This window comes from Rutidosis leptorrhynchoides, chromosome 3 (genome assembly GCF_046630445.1).
Source record: "Rutidosis leptorrhynchoides isolate AG116_Rl617_1_P2 chromosome 3, CSIRO_AGI_Rlap_v1, whole genome shotgun sequence".
Lineage (NCBI taxonomy): Eukaryota > Viridiplantae > Streptophyta > Magnoliopsida > Asterales > Asteraceae > Rutidosis > Rutidosis leptorrhynchoides.
The window spans coordinates 138,541,101-138,547,100 of record NC_092335.1 but is presented as its reverse complement, the minus strand read 5'-3'; positions in this window follow the sequence as shown (position 1 = coordinate 138,547,100).

Here is a 6,000-nt window from a genome sequence, read left to right as displayed (position 1 = left end):
CTGTGGAACGAATCGGACTTACTAAAAACTACACTACTGTACGATTAGGTACACTGCCTATAAGTGTTGTAGCAAGGTTTAAGTATATCCATTCTCTAAATAAATAAATATCTTGTGTAAAAATGTATCGTATTTAATAGTGTTTCCTGTAAAAATTTAAGCTATTTTCGTATACACCTCGCGAAACATCAAGTTATTTTTGGCGCCGCTGCCGGGGAAACTCTTAAACGCCGGAAGCGCAACGCTAATATAAAAAAAAAGATTTTTAGTTTACTTTTATTAAAATTCGTTTTTATAAAAATACGTTTTAAATACTCGAAAATATAAAAAGAAAAACAAAAATTTATATATTTTTAAGAGTATGTTAAAAGTTTTATAAGTTTCTTTATTTTTATTTTAGTTTATAAAAATATAAGTTTTATTTAAATATCTTTTAAAAATATAAAACAGAAAATAAAAAAAAAAAAAAACGCGTCGAATATTTAAACCTGTTAGCTGAATTCTGGAACCCCGCGACTCGCGGGGTTTGCTGCTTTAAATACCGCAACTCGCGGAGTAACTCTGACACGCGACAGAACCCTAATTCAGTATTAATTACGAATTATTATTATAAAACCCTAATTAGGTTTTAATTAAATATTTATTTTAGTTTTTATTATTATTTTGTATATTTTGTTTAAATTAGTTTAATTAAATTATAAAATTAATAGTTTTAATAAATAAATAATATAAAAAATAATATTTTTATAAAAAATTGTACTTTTTACAACTTTTTGTATATTTTTATATTTTATCCCTTTTTAATCGTTTTAGCGTAATATTTGTATTTTTCGCTCATATTTAGTTTTAAACTTAGTTTTTGCCATAGTTATTGTTATTTCTAGATTTTTAGGCTTTGCCGTAGAATTCCTTAAGTGCTTTTTCTTTATACTAAGATTTAGGTGCTTTAGAATTTTGCGACGCCTTTTTAAGTTTTAGTTTCTTTTTAAGTTATTTCCATTTGGGATATAGTTTTCCTGTAAGCTTTAATATTTTTAAGACGACTTTTACCTATGTATCAATTATCATTTCAATTAGTAATCTCAATTTGCGATTATAATTTTAAGTTAGTTGTAGTAATAAGGTTAGGTTAGTCAAGTATTTTTAAGTTTTATAAGTTTCTTTTATTTTTTCGTCACCTTTTATTTTTCAACCATTTTTCTTTTTCGATCTTTTTTCGACGAACTCTTTTTCTTTTTTATTTCTCGCTATTCTAGTTTTAGGACATAGATTTTTATTCTACTTCTTATCTAAATTTCTTAAAATTACAAAAATTTATTTTAAGTGGTTAAATTGATAGACATCAAAATTTTCTGGTTCGTAGTAATAGTTGGATTTGTACGTGGACCGGGTTATTGGAGCCAAACAGTCCTCAATTATATTGAGACCAAACGAATCCTGCCCCTCTGCTGCATCTTTTGGCTATTCAAAACGTGGGCAAAATCAGAAAAGTCTATTGATTGGATAACTTATTATAATTTTTCTTTCCTTTTTAAAACTAATAGGATATTCAGTGAATGCACCGAGCAAGACGTTCACCACCTTTTGTACGTTCACCACCTGTAACTAGATCAAGACATTTAGCAAATATTACTGCCGTTGATTTTTCTTTAGAATCGTCATCTAGTCGACCAAGTACTTCAGTTCAAATTTCCGATAATCCATTTTTTGAACCCGACCTCACAATTGAGAATCCGAAGAATATTCAGGAACGATTCGTAGATCCTGAACCATTAAATTTTCCTCCGGAACCACCAATCATTCAAACAGAGATTGTTGAGGAACGAACTATTAAATCAGAATCCTCTAGTGATTCCGATTCAATAAATTCAATTATGGAGAATCTGGAACCTTTAAGTATGGAAGACCGAATGAGAGCTAAACGCACTGGCCAAGGTCACGCAATTACTCATCCAGACATTAATGCGCCAGATTATGAAATCAAAGGACAAATTCTACACATGGTGACTAATCAATGCCAATTTAGTGGTGCGCCGAAGGAAGATCCAAATGAACATCTACGTACCTTTAATAGGATCTGCACACTATTTAAAATCCGAGAAGTGGAGGATGAACAGATATATCTCATGTTATTTCCCTGGACTTTAAAGGGAGAAGCCAAAGATTGGTTGGAATCGTTACCTGAAGGGGCGATTGATACATGGGACGTTTTAGTTAAAAAATTTCTTAAACAATTCTTTCCGGCATCTAAAGCCGTAAGACTTCAAGCAGAAATTGTTACGTTCACACAGAAACCAAATGAAACTCTATATGAGGCATGGACAAGATATGGAAAGTTGTTAAGAGGATGTCCGCAACATGGTTTAGACACCTGTCAAATAGTACAAATATTCTACCAAGGATGCGACATCACTACAAGGAAAGACATAGATATAGCAGCTGGTGGTTCTATTATGAAGAAAACCGAAACTGATGCTTACAAAATTATTGATAACACTGCTTCCCACTCACATGAGTGGCACCAAGAAAAAGATATCGTTAGATCATCTAAAGCAGCTAGAGCCGATTCTAGCCATGACTTAGATTCCATTTCCGCAAAGATAGATGCTGTGGAGAGACGAATGGAAAAGATGACTAAAGATATTCACTCGATACGAATTAGTTGTGAGCAGTGTGGAGGACCACATTTGACAAAATATTGTCTCAGTATTGAGTTAACAATGGAACAAAGAGAGAATATTTCATACATAAACCAAAGGCCTGGAAATAATTATCAGAATAATTATCAACCGCCAAGACCTATTTACAATCAAAACCAGAATTATAACAGAAATATTCCATACAACAACCAACAAGGTCCTAGCAATCAACAAGTATCCAATAATACTTATAATCAGCAAAGACCTAATTTTCAAAACAAACCACCACAACAAACCGATGATAAAAAGCCGAATTTAGAAGATATGATGACGAAGCTAGTTGAAACTCAAACGCAGTTTTTCACATCTCAAAAACAAACCAATGAATAAAATGCTCAAGCATTTAGAAATCAACAAGCTTCTATTCAAAATCTGGAACAAGAAGTAAGTAACCTAGCAAGGTTAATAGGTGAAAGAAAATCGGGAAGTCTACCTAGTGATACAAATGCTAACCCCCGGAATGAAACAGCTAAAGCTATTACCACAAGAAGTGGTACAACACTTAAACCACCTGAAATACCGGTAGTTGAAAAGGTTAATGAAGATAACACAGTTAAGGCTAAACCTTATGTTAAACCATACCAACCACCACTTCCTTATCCGAGTAAAATGAAGAAAGAGAAACTTGAAGCCGAGCAATCCAAATTCTTGGATATGTTTAAACAGATAAATGTAAATCTTCCTTTCATTGATGTGATTTCAGGAATGCCTAGATATGCTAAATTCTTGAAAGATCTAATTTCAAATAGAAAGAAAATGGAAGAACTCTCGGCTGTTACTATGAATGCTAATTGTTCAGCAGTGCTGTTGAATAAGATACCAGAAAAACTATCTGATCCAGGAAGTTTCATAATTCCATGTTTTCTGGGAAGTCTTAGTTCAATAGAAGCATTGGCAGACTTAGGTGCTAGTATAAATCTAATGCCGTATTCACTATACGCTAAACTAGACCTTGGAGAATTGAAATCAACCAGAATAAGCATACAACTAGCCGATAGATCAATAAAATATCCTAGAGGGATAATGGAGAACATGCTAGTTAAAGTTGGTACTTTAGTATTTCCAGTAGATTTTATTGTTTTGGACATGGAAGAAGATTCTCAAGTTCCTCTCATATTAGGAAGACCATTCTTAAACACGGCTAAAGCAATGATAGACGTGTTCGGTAAGAAACTGACCCTAAGTATAGAGGATGAGAGTGTTACCTTTTCAGTTGATAGAGCAATGCAACAACCACAATCTGCAGATGATACATGTTATTATATTCAAACTATAGATGCACATGCAGAATTATTAGAAGAATTTCCAGAATTACAAGGAACAGGAGAATGTTATTTAGGAGAAGGTAATGAACCAATTGATGAAGCTGAAATGTTAGCTACACTTATAGCTAATGGATATGAACCAACATCAGAAGAAATTCAAATGCTAAAAGAAGAAGACAGATATCGATACAAATCATCGATAGAAGAACCACCGAAATTAGAGTTAAAGCCACTTCCAAACCATTTGGAATACGCTTATTTACATGGTGAATCTGAATTACCTGTAATAATATCGTCTTCTCTTACTGAAAATGAGAAATCACAACTCATTTCTGTGTTGAAAGCTCATAAACCAGCCATTGCATGGAAGATTCATGATATTAAAGGAATAAGTCCTTCGTATTGCACACATAAAATCCTTATGGAAGAAGGTCATAAAACGTATGTGCAACACCAACGAAGACTAAATCCTAATATGCAAGATGTAGTTAAGAAAGAGATTATTAAACTGCTAGATGCAGGTCTAATTTATCCAATCTCTGATAGTCCATGGGTAAGCCCAGTTCAATGCGTGCCTAAGAAGGGTGGCATGACTGTCATTACAAATGAGAAAAATGAGCTTATTCCTACTAGGACTGTAACAGGATGGCGTGTATGTATTGATTATAGAAAATTAAATGACGCCACCAGAAAAGATCACTTTCCCTTACCATTCATTGATCAAATGTTGGAAAGATTAGCCGGAAATAGTTACTATTGTTTTCTAGATGGATTTTCTGGATATTTTCAAATTCCAATAGCACCCGAAGACCAAGAGAAAACCACATTCATGTGCCCTTATGGTACTTTTGCTTACAAACGCATGCCATTTGGACTTTGCAACGCCCCTGCAACCTTTCAAAGGTGTATGATGGCGATTTTTCATGACATGATAGAAGATTGCATGGAAGTATTCATGGATGACTTTTCAGTCTTCGGTGATACATTTGAATCATGTCTAGTTAATCTGGAACGAATGCTTATTAGATGTGAACAATCAAATCTAGTACTTAATTGGGAGAAATGCCATTTCATGGTTAAAGAGGGCATCGTTCTTGGACATAAAATTTCAAAAGAAGGAATTGAAGTGGATAGAGCTAAAGTAGATGTAATTGCTAAACTTCCACATCCCACCAATGTTAGAGGAGTTAGGAGTTTTCTAGGGCATGCCGGTTTTTACCGACGTTTCATAAAATATTTTTCTAAAATTGCCACTCCTATGAATAAACTCCTAGAAAAGGATGCTCCATTCATCTTTTCAGATGAGTGTATCAAATCTTTTAATATTCTTAAAGAGAAACTCACTAATGCGCCGATCATGATAACACCAAATTGGAATCTACCATTTGAACTAATGTGCGATACAAGTGATTTTGCAATGGGAGCCGTTTTAGGACAAAGGATTGAAAAACGATTTCAACCTATATATTATGCTAGTAAGACGTTACAAGGAGCACAAACGAACTATACAACTACTGAAAAAGAACTCCTTGCTATTGTCTTTGCTTTTGACAAATTTCGATCATATCTCGTTCTAGCAAAAACGGTGGTCTATACTGACCATTCTGCTCTTAGATACCTATTTTCAAAACAAGATGCTAAACCAAGATTAATCCGTTGGATCTTACTCTTACAAGAGTTTGATATTGAAATCCGAGATAAAAGAGGAGCAGAAAATCTCGCCGCTGATCATCTTTCTCGTCTTGAAAATCCCGAATTAGAAGTTCTAAATGAATCGGCCATACAAGACAACTTTCCTGATGAATATCTATTGAAGATAGATTATAAAGAAATTCCATGGTTTGCAGACTATGCAAACTACTTAGTTTGTGGATTCCTTGAAAAAGGATTATCGTACCAAAGACGAAAGAAATTCTTCAGTGATATAAAACACTATTTTTGGGAAGATCCACATTTGTTTAAAAGTTGTCCCGATGGAATAATACGCCGATGTGTATTTGGAGATGAAGCTAGTAAAATATTGAACCATTGTCACA